A 16,331-nucleotide genomic window follows, 5' to 3' on the forward strand; every position below is an offset into this window, starting at 1 on the left:
AGGATAGGAAAAAAGAAAAGACAAAGTAAGACTCCAAAATATAAGAAATATATACAAATAGAGCACACGTCAAAACACCCGGCCACCGTCTGTTCACCTGCAAAGAACATGACAAAACACAGCAACAAAATACATATGTATAAAGAACTTAAAATATTCATGGCTTTGCAGTAAGTTTCAATAAATATATATACCCATACCTACGCCTATATACATACATACATACATACATACACATGAATATACACTCACATACATATCTATATATCTACATATAAAGCCTACATAAACATCCCTGCTTCTATTTGTGTGTGGTTGTGAGCATGCATAAGTGTATAAGGCTTCTCTAATAGAACATTTATTAGTAATTGTGAAGCAGCAGAGACCCGACCCCCAAGACCAGAGGCAGACGAAAAAGTGGGGACCAGAGCCCAAGACCCCAGGAGGGACCCCGACCGCGGAGCCCCCAGAGCCACCCACACAGGGCGAACCACCCACCCACCCCCCAGAAGGGACCACAGGGGAGAACCGGAAGATCCCCACCAGCAACTACATACAGTGACCCCCCGGGGCCAACAGCGACAAACTCATAGGCCTCCGTCGGCACCCGCCACACCGATGTAGGTCCAGGTCCAGGCACCGAGGCCCGGGCACCGAGGACTCACACCACCCAGGCCAAGGCCCGACAGGGCCAGAGGACCCGAGCCCCACCAGGCAGACACCAGGCCGAGCCGACACACGCCCAAGCGCCCAGCCCCCGATACCAAGGGCCCCAAGCGCGCCGGCAGGCAAGGGCACACCCCACCAGGGGGCCGCGCGATAGGGGCGCGATGCCAAGCAACCCCAGTTGTATCAAAGAGGGGGCAGTCCGAGTCTCGGCCTAACAAATACCCATTCATACACATACACAATCACACTATCCCAACCTCAATCTCACATTCATTCACTCAAAGACATACAATAACGATACATTTCATTCTTATTCCCGATACACACTCTATACCCCCCAGGTCCAAGACATGTACCCGCCCTCTACAGGGGGCAGCCCATGCCCAAACCCAGGAGGTAAACCCATTCATTCCTGAGTGGAGAAGAGCCAATACCCCAGACCCGGCCCAGGCCATGCCCCGCCGACAGGATACCCCCCCACCATGAAGAGGACACGCCACCGACCACCCCCACACACCGCCAACAACCAAGCACGCACCCCCAGCCGACCGCCCGCCAGGCCCCGGCAGCCACCCCGGCCAGCGGGCCAACCATGGCACCCAAGAGCCAAGCTCAGGGGGTCCAAACAACCCCAGGGAGAGCACAGCGCCAGCACCGCCCATGGCAACCCCCAGACCCTGAACCCCCACATAGTCCTGGTCAACACCCGACGGCCTGCCCTTCTCCCGGACCCCACCCCCGGAATGGCAGTCAGGGAACTAGGTGGGTAGGAAGAGGAGAAAAAAATAAAATAAAATAAATAAATAACTAAAAATAAGACCCCGACACATACACCCCCACCCCTAGATGTGCTGTTGATGTGTGTTGTTGTATAGTGCCATTAAAAAGGAAAGAAGAAGGAGCAAAGGCTGGCATGGTGCCAGTTTCCCCTCCACCCCAACTCTATCCAAACCCTAGTGTCTAAATGCAACCGTTGTGAGCACAGGCACAGGGGGTGAGTGTAAGGTCATCCCACCACCCATAGCCATGTGCCCACCTCAAATTCCTATATATGAATGTCATGAGGATGTTATGAATGAATGTCTAAGGTGTACAATAAAATTGAGTCCCAGGTGGCTATGGTCAACAAAGATGTAAAATTGTTGCAGCACACCCGAGCCCAAACAACCCTAAATGTATGGAATTGAAATGAAGAGGGTGGAGGTGCATGGTGAGGGATGGGGAGAAATAACTGTGAGAGCAAATGCTCCCACAGGGGGTCAGCTCCCCCACCGACCCAACCGCCCCCCCCCCCCCCAGCCCCCCAAGGTCCACCCAGGGATTGAGGCCAAGACACCTCTCCATCTGGACCGACCGTCAGGCCCGCTGAGCTCCAGACCAGAGAGGGACAGAACCCCGAGGGCCGCCAGAAGCTGCACCAGCAGCCTACACACCCGAGGGCCACCAGGACCCCCACAGATCGCAGTCAGCCCGCTACCAGATGGAGCCAAACCCCACCAGGACGACCCGGCCAAGAGCGCCCGCCCAACCGCCGACAGTGCCAGGAAGCACCGGGATCGAGCCCCCACCACAGGAAAGGGGCCAGCCAGCCGGCCATGCACAGTCCCGGGCCGCCCCCAAGGACATCCACCCCATCCCCACTCCAGAAGAAATACTACACCCACCCCTCATTCGGACATCTCTCAAAACACATAGCACACTAGACACCTAGGCTGGGTCAAACTACCCCCTCCTAGGGGCTACTGGTCACGCCCCCAAACACCCAACCCCCCAGCCCATGACCCACAACCCACCAGCGAGCCGAAGGCCCCCGCCCAGAACCGGGCACCAGAACGCAAGCCGGCCCAGAGCCCGGCAACCCGCCCGCCAGAGCCCAAGATCCCCGAACCCCACAGGCCCAAGCCCGGGGGCGACAAGCCCCCAGAACCCCAAGCCCCCGCGCCCACCCCGAACCCACATCAGCACAGCCAGGCTACCAGACCGGTGACCCACGACCGCCGCCATAGACCACCTGAGGGCCTGCATGCAGCCACCAGCAGACATCCCCCAGAACCACCCAGGCCCTCCCCAGAGGGAAAGCAGTGCCCCCCTGCCCAGGTACCCCCAAGAGCCCAGCCCCCGGCAACCCCCCCGGGGCCCCAAACCCATACACCCACCTCCACATCAACCCCAAGGCCCCACAAGGTCAGATCCCAGACTACCCACCCTCACTATGTAACGGAGCCGATCAAAGGAGCCCACAGAGATTGATCCAATGTGTCGGCAGATGCTGTTTCAAGACTAATATGATCTAACAGCAGATTTTTATACTGATTAATACTAAGATTATTTTTATTTTTCCAATTCAGGAGTATGGTTTTCTTTGCGATGCATAAGGCAGTGAAAATCATGCGACATGTATTTTTTTCCAGGGTAACATCTTCCAAGATAGCCAATAAGCAAACAGACGGAGAGAGTGGAATATTACATTTCAGACATTTAGACAAGTCTTCACAAACCTGGACCCAGAACCTCTGAACGGGTGGGCAGAACCAGAGTGCATGGATATAATCATCAGGAATATTGCCTGTGCACTGTGAGCAGTTGTTAGATGATGTAAATCCCATCCGAAACATTCGCTGACCTGTATAATGTACTCTATAAAGAACTTTATACTGTATTAATTGTAAGTTGGAGATTTTAGTCATTTTAAATGTTCTTAAACATATTTGAGACCAGGTGTTTTGGTCAAAATTGATTGATAAATCTGACTCCCATTTTGCAACAGGTAACATTATGGAGTCATTGATTCTAGACAATTTCTTGTATATTTTAGATAATAATTTGGGGGATTTAAGATTAAGGAACTCTAACACACATATTGGTGTTTCTAACAAAGTTTTATTAAGCTTAAATTTCTTTTTTATGATAGACTTAATTTGTTGATATTGTAAGAAGTATTTATTTTCAATGTCAAATTGTATTATTAAATTATTAAATGGAATAAAGTCTACACCTTCATATATGTGTTCCAGACGTTCAATTCCCTTGACTCTCCAACCTGGGAAATTTAACATATTATTTTCTTGTAGGATGTCAGGATTGTTCCAGATGGGTGTATGTCTACAGGGGAGTAGTGAAGATTTTGTCATTTTCAAATACTCCCACCATGCTGTCAGAGAAGAGCTAATATTGATGTTTTTAAAGCAAACATGTCTTTTTATATTTGTGCTAATAAACGGTAGATCTGAAATCTTAATATTATTGCATAAAGTTTGTTCTATGTCTATCCAAGTTTCATCTAATGTATTTGGATTTAACCACTTTGAGATATATTGTAACCTATTGGCTAAATAGTAGTGATAGAAGTTGGGAAGTTCTAACCCTCCGGTATCTTTAGATTTCTGTAATGCTTTTAAGCTAATACGTGGAGTTTTGTTTTTCCAAAGGAATTTAGATATCAAAGAGTCCAGTGACTTAAACCATTCAGTTGAAGGTTTATTTGGAATCATTGAGAATAAATAGTTTATTTTCGGCAGGACCATCATTTTTACTGAGGCAACTCTTCCCATAAGTGATATGGGCAGAGATTTCCATCTAGTAAGATCATCTTCAATGTTCTTTAAAATTGGGATATGATTCAATTTTATTAAGTCTTCTAATCTAGGAGAAATATTAATGCCCAAGTATGTAATGTTACCTGATTGTAGTCGTTCATTGAGAGAAGTATTAAACACGCAGTTTATTGGAAGAGCTGTGGATTTTGACCAATTTATAGAATAATCAGAAACTTTTGAGAATGAGTTTATTAATTCGATAAGATTAGATATTGACTTTTCTGTGTTCTGAAGAAAAAGTAAGACATCGTCAGCATAAAGACTAATTTTATGTTCTATATTTCTACACAGTATACCTTTAATATCAGCAGTTTGTCTTATTGCTGCTGCTAAAGGTTCAATAAAAATAGCAAATAGTGCAGGTGAAAGTGGACATCCCTGCCTGGTCCCCCTCTGTAAACAGAAGCTTGAAGATATTTGATTATTTGTCCTGACACATGCTCTTGGTGAGTTATATAATATTTTTAACCAATTAATGAAATGGTCCCCAAAACCAAATTTACTCAATGTAGAAAATAAAAATTTCCAGTTTACCCTATCAAATGCTTTTTCTGCGTCCAAAGACAAAATAGCTGTTTCAATATTTTTACTATATGAATACTCTATTAAATTATATAATCTCCCTGTATTTGTGGTTGAGTGTCTTCCTTTTATGAATCCAGTTTGGTCAGGATGAATAATGAGAGGAATTATTTTCTCTAATCTTTTAGAGAGGACTTTACTAATTATTTTAACATCTACATTAATAAGAGAGATGGGGCGATAACTGGTAGGTAGTACTGGGTCTTTGCCTGGTTTTAATAGTAGACTAATGTTGGCTGAGTTCATATGTGTTGGAAACCTGCCATTTTCTTCTGACTCATGTAGCATTCTGTGAAATATTGGTTCCAGGATGTTCCAGAACTCTTTATAAAATTCTGCTGGATATCCATCTGGGCCTGGAGATTTCTTATTAGGCATGTTTTTAATGGCTTCACGGAGCTCATCTGAAGTTAATGGTGAGTCTAATTCTGAAGATTGACTACTGTCTAGTTTTGGAAGTATTACTCTCTCCAAGAATTGATTAATATCTTCATCTGTTGGGTTTATTTGTGGAGTATATAGAGTTTTATAGAAATCTCTAAAAACACTATTTACTTTTTCCTCGTCATAAGTTATGTTACCATTTGTGTCTTTAATACCATATATAGACGTTTTTTCTTTATTTAATTTGAGTTGATTAGCTAAAAAGCTACCGGATTTATTACTGTGTTCAAAATGTTCCAAGCGAAGTCTTTGTACTAAGAATTTGTTTTTTTTGTCAATACATTCATTTAGTTCTAATTTTATCTTGCGTAGTTTTGTCTGTGTTTCCTCTCCTTGTAAACTTTCTAATAATTTGATAGATTTCTCTAAATCCTCAATACGTTTATTTTCTTTTTTCTTTTTGTTTGTTGCGTAGGATATTATTTTCCCTCTCATAACTGTTTTCCCAGCCTCCCAGAGTGTACACGCTGATGTACCTGGCAAGTCATTAAACTCTAAATACGATGTCCATTCATTTTTAAAGTATTGTATAAATTCTTCATCCATAAGCAGTGAGGTATTTAATCTCCAGTTTATACTTTTTGGGATTTCTTTCTTATTATCTAAATTTAAAGTAACTGGTGCATGATCACTGACAGCAATAGGGTGTATCTTAGTGTCTGAAATGTTGGTCAGCAATGAGTTGCTGATTATAAAATAATCCAAACGAGAGTAAGAGTGATGCACATGTGAAAAGAAAGAATACTCTTTACTATTAGGGTGAAGAGACCGCCATGCATCGCAGAGTCCATAATCACTCATGTACTGTTTAACTACATTTATGGATTGCCAACTGCGTTGAGCTCCTACTGCATTCAGCCTGTCTATTTTGTTATCTAGACCAAAGTTAAGATCACCTCCCAGTACCAGCGAGCAATCCATGTGATTTGATAGAGTAGAGAAGAGATCATGAAAAAAAGCAGCATCGTCCACATTTGGCCCATATAAGCTAACAATACAATATTTTTGACTGAGTATGGATAATTTTAATATTATATATCTACCTTGCGGGTCTATAACTGTGTCTAATATTGTGAAGGGCGGAGAATTCTGCTTTATCGGGACGATCTGTTGTTGCTGACCCGCATTTCCAGACAGGTGGCAGCAATGCAACTCACGTGAAACCGGCAGAGTGATAACAGCTGTTTACGTCAGCAGACTTACGTCACATGTGTCAGACTTCACAGAGGCACATGCATTTCTTGAGCTATGGGGGCGCTGTGGCCACATAAATGGCCATATAAATGTTTTTGGAGTGTTGCACGGTTTTGAATGTGATTCAACACTTTGCCACTGTGCTGCGGAATCATAATGTGTTGATTCACACAGACAGCAAGTGACTGTTGCATACATAAACCGGCAGGGGAGGTGTACGCTGAGCCCAAATGTTACACATTTGAAGACAGCTGCTATGTTGGGCACACCAAAATCTGCTCTCCATCAGAGCAGTGTACATCCCTGGTGTTCTGAACAGAAGGGCGGATGTGATGTCCAAGGACGGTCCGCGTCACGGGGACTGGACCCTCCATCCAGAGCTGATGGCTCAGACGTGGCAGAAATTTAGCAAAGCGGCCGTGGACCTGTTTGCAACATGAGCGAATGCTCAATGTTAACTATGGTTCTCACTGAGCCCACGGGACGAACCACCGCTAGGGTGGACCCGTTGACTCACAGCCCGTGGCCCAAAATGCTTCTTTACTCACTTCCCCCACTCCCTTTGATATCACCGTTTCTGACCCGAGTTCAGGAGGAGGGACTGGCAGACCTCCTGGTGGCTCCCGAGCGGGTGAACGCCCCATGGTTCCCAGTTCTACGACGCCTGTTATCGGGGCGTCCATGGAAACTGCCGTGGAGGGAGGATGCTCTCCTCCAGGTGGGAGGAGCGATCAGGAGTTATCCAGAAATAGGCGGTCATCTTTGGGTCTGGCCACAGAGCGGATCCGCTTAGAGAGGATAGGTCTCTCTCAAGATGTAGTGCGTACAATCCAGGATTCATGTGCTGCATCTACCACAGCGCTGTACACATCAAAGTGGACAGCTTTTTGGTGCTGCTGTACGGAGAAAGGTGTAGAGGCCACCTCATGTCCACTAGGTGGCATGCTGTCCTTTCTGCAGCAGCTGATGGACAGAAATCTGGCATTCAGCACGATTAAAACGTACGCTGCAGCTATCTCTTCTTGTCACAAAGGTTTCGGGGACAGAACAGCTTTAAATCATCCGCTGATTAAGCGTTTTTTAAAAGGTGTACAGAGACGCAGACATGTTTCGCGCCCACTTGCTCTACAGTGGGATTTAACGCTGGTCCTGCGAGCCCTGATCAAAGCTCCACTCGAGCCACTAGATCAGGTTCCGAGTAAATTCTTGTCTCTTAAAACAGCCCTGCTGTTGGCTTTAACATCCGTTAAGATGGTAAGCGATTTATCTGCCCTCTAAGTCGCTCCGTCATGCCTCAGAATTCAGGCTGACGGCAGCTCAGCTGAGCTGAGGCCTAATCCAGCGTTTATGCCTAAAACATCACGAGCTCTTTTAAATCAAGAGCAATATTGTTGGAGGGATTTTTTCCCTCCTCCCCACAATCAGAAGAAGAAGCATCTTTCCATCTTCTCTGCCCTGTACGTGCGTTGACGTGTTACGTAACACGCACGACGGCATTGCGTCAGACTCAACATTTGTTTGTGCATTATAGAGACGCATCTGCAGGTCGCCCGTTATCCACCCAGCGCCTGTCACACTGGCTGTGTGAGGCCATTTCTGAAGCCTACAGAGCATCAGATTTAGAGCCTCCTGACAACCTCAGGGCGCACTCGACCAGAAGTATCGCATCTTCGACTGCTTTGCATAATGGTATGTCAATGCAGGATATTTGCACTGCGATCGCCTGGTCAACATCCTGTTAATTTATTCGCTTCTATTTACGTGATGTGACGGCTCGTTCCATGACACATTCTGTCCTTAGTGCCTTAACAGAATGAATATTATTGTTTCATGGAGTCTCATTTAAACTCACATTTGACTGTATGCATTTACAGTGTGAGATGTTGTTATCAGTCACAGGTTGTGACTGTTGTTCTTGTTCTATGATTATTAATCAGTTCATGACTTCTGTCATCAATCAGTTCATTTGATTAATAATCACTTCATTTATTATTAATCTGTTCATATTGAAGAGCCGTGGATCTGCTCTGTTCACAGCCTTTTTCAGCCTCTCCTCTTTTCTGTTGAAAACCTTTCCGGGGCGTTCATGCACTCAGAACGCGTAAATTACGCAGTGTGCGTCTTTGCATGGTGCGCGTAATTATGCAATGCGTATTTATGCACATGGAGAGCTGAGTGACAAGATGTTGTTTTTGGGCAAGCGGGTGCTTCTTATGGTGTTCGAATGGACCCAGTGAGGCGGAGATTACATCTTCTTCGCCCTTAACCCACCAGCGACAGCTCTTAAAGGGCGAAGCCTATACGAAATAGAACGTTGGTTACGTACTGTAACCCCAGATTCTATGAGCATAGGCGTAGCCCTTTAAGCATCGGGCCTCACTGGCTCCTAAATGGCTGAAGAAAACGCTATTTGGGAGCTGATTACCCGCTCTTAACGTAATTTATACAGACCAGGTGGGGCCCACACAACAGGTGGGCGTGGACTAAATTTTTTCAGTGCGATGCTTTGCATGACGGGATAAACCCACGAGCAACCACTCTTAAAGGGCTACGCCTATACTCATAGAATCTGGGGTTACAGTACGTAACCAACGTTCTAGGCCGTGTACATTATTTATGTGACTGTCCACCAACATTGTACCCAACTCTGCAATCGCCCCCCACATTAATGATCTAATTTATTAACTTTTTTTTCTGCTCCTTTCTTTAGGAGTTGCCACAGTGAGAGAACTCGCATGAGGATTCAGCAATTGTTTTATGCTGGTTGCCCTTCTTGGTGCAGGCACTGACCACTGGGCTACCACAGCCCACATGTGTAGAGCAGAAGACTTGAAGAAGTCAACCTTCACATACAAGCTCACCTTTAACCTCTGAGTCTTTGTGTGCATTCAGACAGAATCAGACCTGTTTTCAATGCTGTGCTGCCTGAGGGCTCAAATATCACCAACATCCCATATTGACTTTTAGCCTTGTCCTGTGTGCAGAGAGATTTCTCCACATTATTCAAATAGTTTTATTATATGAACTGAGGGGAATGGGATGCCTTTTCAATTTCTCATTGAGAAACATTATTGTGAAATTGTTGCAGTTTTTCACAAACTCGTGAAGCTCTGCCCATGTTTACTTCAGAGAGATTCAGCTTCTCTAAAATGATCTTTTTATACTTAGTTCTCCAACTGACCTGTTGCTAGTTAACCTAATTCATTTTGAGATGCTCTTCTAGAGGTTCCTTATTTGTTCCACTTTACCAGCTTTTTGTTTCATATGTCCCAAATTGTTTGAGATATGTTACTGCCATCTATCAATTTATTCATTATCTTTATCTGCTTCTTCCATTCTGGGTCCATAAAATTTAAAATTTATACAAAAACAGTTAGTTTTTTTGGTACCACTTTACAATAAGGCTCCCCTTATAGATGGGTAATAAATACTTTAAAGATACGTTATTAATTAATCTATAAACACTTTATAAATCATTAGTAATTGTTTATTATGAATTAATTAGGATGACAGTGGGACAAACTGACCAGTTTGATGCCAAATAGTGAGCAAAATCTGTTCACCTATTTATTTCGTCTAGAGCTGTTATATTAAACATTTCAGACTAAGTTACAACCTTGTAAGCACAATAAGCATTTGTAAACCTATTTTTTATGATATATTAGTTGTATATACTTACAATGTTGTGATAAACTACAATATTATATACCAAAGAAATAGGTTTACAAATGCTTATTGTGCTTACAGGGTAGTAACTTTGTCTGAAATGTTTAATATAACAACTCTAGATAAAATATATAGGTGGCAGATTTTGCTCACTATTTGGCAACAAACGGGTCAGTTTGTCTGTTTCTCACCCTTAATGAATGCATAATAAGTAGTTATTAAGGATTTAGAAAGTGTATATAGATGAATTAATAACATATCTATAAACTATTTATTAGCCATCTATAAGGGGAGCCGTACTGTAAAGTGGCACCATCAAAATATTACATTATGGTTTTATTTATATTTAAACAAGGTCCTATTTTATATTTTGGAACTAGGATTGTATGGTTTTCTTGCTGAAACGGCTTCAGAATGCACAGGATGTTCTACAGCTAACTGCTGCTGCAGATAAAGTATTTGCACTTACTTATCCATAAAACTTGTATGTTAATAATCATACACTGTAAAATGATGGTAGGTTAGACGTTTACAAAATAGTGTTTATATCACTATGAACACAACGCACCGTGTGACATTTGGTTAAAAAAATCTAATTCATAGAACACTAGCTTTTAACAAGATAGGCAAGTTTATAAACTATTAAATAATCTCCAAACTGTAGCATTTAGTTATAAGTTTCTGAATATAACGCCCAGATTCTTTTGTTTGCATGCCAGTGACAATGTGAAGGAAAAGAAACAGCCCATCTAGATTTGATCTGGTTAGTGTGAGGGGCCATGTGAAAAGAGGTCTAATCTGATAGTCCATTCATCAATCAAACTAAATCAAGTCTAGCTGTCAGAGAGGATAGTTCTGAGATAAAAAAAAAAAAAGAACGTAAAATGAATTACAATCAAGAAGACTTAGGAAACCACACCATTGCTGCTGCCATTAAGATAAAAATGAGAGAATTAAAACCAAAATGGTGGAGAGAAAAACAAAAAAAGCAACAGAAGAGAAGGCAAAGTAGACTGTCACACACACACATGCACACAAAGCATCAGGGTTAGCAGGACGTCTGAATGCCCCAACAATCTGAGGACTACGGTCAAAGGGCAGAGACCCAGGCAGCCATATGTCCTCTGCACAGCCTCTGCAGGCCTCCACATCGCTGCAGGACAAACAGAACGCATCCCAGTGCATTTGTGCACACAAATACACACACAAAAAGACTAAATGGGCACAATAGTCTGGGTCACGCTTGGTGTGTCCTTGCCAAGCACTGGCCTTACATATCTAATGCCATTTTATGCTTAAATATGCATCCATGCAGCAGTAGCATTGGGATTATGCAGCAGTGTTGAAATGAAAAGTGTCAGTCAACCATTGTTTATTTTTGTGCAACATTCATAGAATTATTTTATTTTTTTTTGTAATAATTTCACTTAAAGCTCTATGCCATTACTGTCAATTCAGTTTATTTACAAAACTCTTCTCAGGTCACTGTACAGAATCATCTACATACATTATAAAATGACAATTAGTAAAGATTATCTATCTAAGGAAGCCAGCAGATAGTGTCCAAAGATCTGTTTGCAGTTTCTCATCCTGAGCAGTACATTGGAAACACTGGACACTCCCTGTGCAGTCTGAGGCAGTTCCAGCAGAAATACTGTCAGTCTCAATATACAGATAAATTCATCTAATTTTTAGTAGCTTTTTATTGTTATTGTTTAAGTTAAGTTTTCCCTGCACCTGTCAGATTTCAGAATTTCTTCAAAAAATTGTAGAGCCCATGCAGGTTGCATCAAAAGATCATGAGGTATACATTTGCCCCTCATTTTGTACATTGATTCAATTCAATTCAATTCAGTATTTAACACCAAGTTACAATTGAAGCCATCTCAGCACACTGAACAAATACATTCATATACATAACAATTCAATTAGTAACATTATTTATCTAATCTAATCTATTTATCAAAATAGGTTAGGGTAGGGTAGCCAGCAGATTACACTGAGTCTTCATTTCATTGCAGTCTCCCATCCTGAGCAAGGACAGGGCAACAGTGGAAAGGAAAAACTCCCTCATAGCAGGAAGAAACGTACAGCAGAACCAGGCTTAGGACAAGCGGCCATCTGCTTCATTAGGCTTTTGTTAGTATATTGTGATGTGATGTTGTGATCAATTTTCCTCTAAAATCTGTGAAGTAGTCGTTTCATGCTTGGCAAAACCTGCCATTCCATTGTTTACCTATGATGGTTTGTGTCAATTGATTGGTTTAGTCAGATTTAATGGTTGGCTTTACCATGGCCATGCTGAATTAGCAAAAGTAAATATTTTTTCACTTTCTAGAATCAGAATACATTTTTGGCACAGCATCGAGTTGCCAGCCATCTATTTTGCTATGTATTGCTTTCCTAATGGTTCTCGTGTGGGGCATGCTCTCCTGTCATCAAGTAAACGTGTCTCTTGGTCTATTGTCTGATAACCAATCGTCTTTTTTGAAGCATGTCAACCTGTTGCCTAAATCATACTTTAGATTAGGCCTGGCTTCTTTACAAACCAACCTCTATGTGTCCCTGACTGCAGAAGCAGGTTCCAGGGTCCCACTCCAAGGTATGAATAAGGTTTGACAACAACCACAAGAAGAGGTTTGGTGAGAGGTGCAGTTTACCAGTGACTCAAACTCAGTCTTGTTTGTTGTGATGGTCTCATCTTCGTCTACATGATCAACTATGTACTAATGTAATGTTAAATAAACTACATGACACATGACCAACTTATCATGGGTGGAAGAGCTCTATAGACAAACTAGTCAAGCATGTTGTTGAAATCAGGTCTCTCTCGTAAATGAGTCCTCGAGGCTCAGTGGGATTAACCTGTCTAAATAAAGGTTGAATGAATGTTTCATAAGCACACACACACAAGTGATGATGTCACCACCACCAAGATTGTGAATTGCTACCCAAACCACAAACCCTGGCTGAACGAAGAGGTCCGTACCATGCTGAACGACAGGGTTACTTCCTTCAGGTCTGGTGACTCACAGGAACTGGGGAGGACAAGAAAGGAGCTGGCTACTAGTATAAAGAGGGCCAAAGCAACATATGCACCAAAGATCCAGGGACATTTCTCCTCAAATGACCCACAGAGCATGTGGAGGGGCATTACATGCATAAGACTATAAAAGCAGGGGTACACAATGCCCTAGGGACCCATCACTGCCTGATGCTCTTAACAGGTTCTATGCTTGCACTGAAGACCTGAATAGACCACCCAGCACCAGACGCACCTCACCACAGGAAGAGGAGTTCCAAGTGTGACCTCAGCAGAAGTAAGGAGTACCATCAGGAGGATTAATCCTCACAAAGCAACTGGCCCAGACAACATCCTGGGGATGGTGCTGAAAGACTGTGCCAATCAGCTCTGCGAGGTGCTGGCCAACATCATTAACTCTTCCCTCACACTGGTAACTGTTCCCATTTGTCTAAAGATACCACCATCATCCCAGTTCCTAAGAGCTCTGCTGTGAATGGTCTGAATGGCTACTGGCCAGCAGCCCTCACCTCGATAGTTGGTAAATGCTTCGAAAGACTGGTCATGGTTCATATCAAAGATACCATTGACATCAGCGAGGACCCTCACCAGTATGCATACCACAAGAATCGATCAACAGAGGACGCCAGCTCATCTGTGGATCCCACTGCTCTCACCCACCTGGAGCAGAAGGACTCATACATCCATATGCTCTTTGGGAACTTTACATCTGCCTTCCACACTATGATTCCCCAGACCCCGATGGACAAACTACTCACACTAGGACTAAGCCCCTCTCTATTCAACTGGATTCTAGACTTCTTAAACAACAGACTACATTATGTGAGAATCCATAACTTCTCCTCCTCCACCATAACCCTCAGCACTGGCTCCTCTCAGGGATGTGTGTTGAGCCCCCTCCTGTTCACTCTGCTCACATATGAGTGCATACCTACTCATCCAGGCTGTCATATTGTAAAGTTTGCATATGCTACAGTAGTGGTTAGATGCATTACAAACAATGAGAAGTCCGACTACAGGCAGGAGGTAGAATATTTGGAGAGCTGGTGCAGAAAGAGCAACCTTTACATCAATGTGAAGAAGACAAAGGAGATGGTTGTGCATTTCAGATGGAGCTAACTCCTTCTATAGGTGTGCCGTGGAGAGCATCCTGTGCTCCAGCATCAATGTGTGGCATGGAGGCTGCACAGCTGCAGAAAGGAAAGCTCTGCAGAGAGTGGTGAAGGCACAGAAAACTGTTGGAGTCAGCCTCCACACCATTACAGATATCTATGCAGGAAGAGTGCCACCTGTGTCATGAAAGACCTCACTCACACAGCACACACACTTTTTGCCCCGCTCCTCTCAGGCAGAAGGTTGCAGAGCATTGCGTGTAGAGCCATGAGACTGAGGAACAGCTTCCACCCTGAAGCTGTAAGACTCATAAATCCCTAACAATGATTATCACTGTTAGAAAAAAAAAAATCACTGTAATGGCACTTTGACTGGTGATACATGGTGCTGATTATCCATGCTGCTGATCTCATACTGCTAATTATTTCATGCTGCTGTATTCATTCATATTCATTCATACCCATCTGCTCACACAGACTCATGTTTGGGCTGCTGTTGTTACGCCATATTGTTTTGCATTACTAGTGTTTAGTTTATATCTTGGACCTTTTAACGTACCATTTGGCGTTCATTTCGTATACATCTTAGTATATATCTTAGATGTTTATATAATGTTTTCTTTTTACACTTTATATTTTTGCTATTGTTGGATGTTACTGGCACCCGGTTTACATAAGTTTGTTCCACCTCATGTACCACATGTGGTAAATTGGCAATAAACCTACTTGAACTTGAACTTGAAATATATATATATTTTTTAATCTTAACTAACTTTGAAGTTGAGCTACAGTGAGACAGTCTAAAGATTTTACTCTGCTGGGGATAAAGCAAGCATTTCTTACTGATAAAAGAACATAGCAAAGGTTGAGATAAAAAGCTATAATAGGATTAATCCTCTGCTGGATAATTAGGACTTCTGCTTGGGGAATACCCCAGAATGACACATAACACCCGAGAGACAACCCTAGGATGCACTGATGGGCACACTTGGAAAGATTTTGGGAAAAATTAAGATCCTTTATGTCGTGACAGCAAATCCTTCATGGGTAGAAAAATGCAAAACAGTAACTTAAAAAAATGAGTTCTCCCACAGCACCCATGGTGCAGAATATATCCTATTATGGGTAAAAAAGAAAAAGAAAAGAAAAGAGAAAAATCTATTATGATTCAGTATTCTCTGTTTCCTTACCTTGGATACCCTTTAGCCAAGCTGTTGGTTACCGCAACACCAGATTTTTACATGCTGGCCGTGGCAGAACAAAAGATGATAAAGTGGAATGAAATTGTCTTTCCACCTAGCAGTCTGTCCCTTATTTGTTTATCCTGCTCTTCCTTCCTCTCCTCAGCCTCCTCCTGATCCAAAGTGAAGCGTGAGAGAGCGGTCACAGAGGCAGAAGCGCAGTGATTCTGTCGCCAAACGGTCTATGCGCTTAGCCTCCTTTTAATAACCTTGTTCCAACAACCAGCAATGACTAATAAATCAAGTGGCTGAAATCACCTCCTGAGCGCCATCGATCCATCGAGAGGACAGTGAGCAGAGGGAAAGAGTGCAAGAATATGTGAGGGAAGAAAGTGTGTGAGAGAGACAGTGATTGAGAGCAGGGCGACGGGGAGGAAGGGAGGGTGCACATTATGTGTGTCAGCTCATTTGTATTCAAAGCTTGTTTTCCTTCCCTTTCTCCATCTCTCCATCCATTCCCTCTTTTCTTTCCATTCCTTTGGACCTGAACAACATGATGAACATGATGAAAGAATTCTGCGGCATATATACGCTGGAGAAATGTGCAAAAGAAGGTTGAGCATGTGTGTGTTTTGAATAGCCATTGCTCTGCTGGATGCCTACGGTGCTGCTTGCTCTGGAAGTGGGTTAGTGATACTTGGCTACTGATACAGCATTGTGGGAACACTTGTACCAGCACAGGTCAGACTTGTTACCACAGAGAGGATTACATGAAAGGTTTGACACTGTAGATGGACTGTAGTTGTTTTCATCCAGTTCAAATATCGTATGTCCACAAAAGATG

General features: G+C 43.2%; 1 protein-coding gene across 1 annotated transcript in view; it reads right to left on the bottom strand.

Annotated features, from left to right (window-relative positions):
• Positions 1-15,811, bottom strand: part of plppr2a (phospholipid phosphatase related 2a) — a 129,596-nt gene extending 113,785 nt beyond the window's left edge. The window contains exon 1 of the mRNA XM_037689421.1: positions 15,497-15,811. The gene's annotated coding sequence lies outside the window, so the exon portion shown is untranslated. The remainder of the gene's footprint in view (positions 1-15,496) is intronic.
• Between the last annotated feature and the right edge of the window lie 520 nt (positions 15,812-16,331).

Source organism: Nematolebias whitei, chromosome 15 (genome assembly GCF_014905685.2).
Source record: "Nematolebias whitei isolate Nwh7 chromosome 15, NemWhi1, whole genome shotgun sequence".
In the NCBI taxonomy this organism is placed as follows: domain Eukaryota; kingdom Metazoa; phylum Chordata; class Actinopteri; order Cyprinodontiformes; family Rivulidae; genus Nematolebias; species Nematolebias whitei.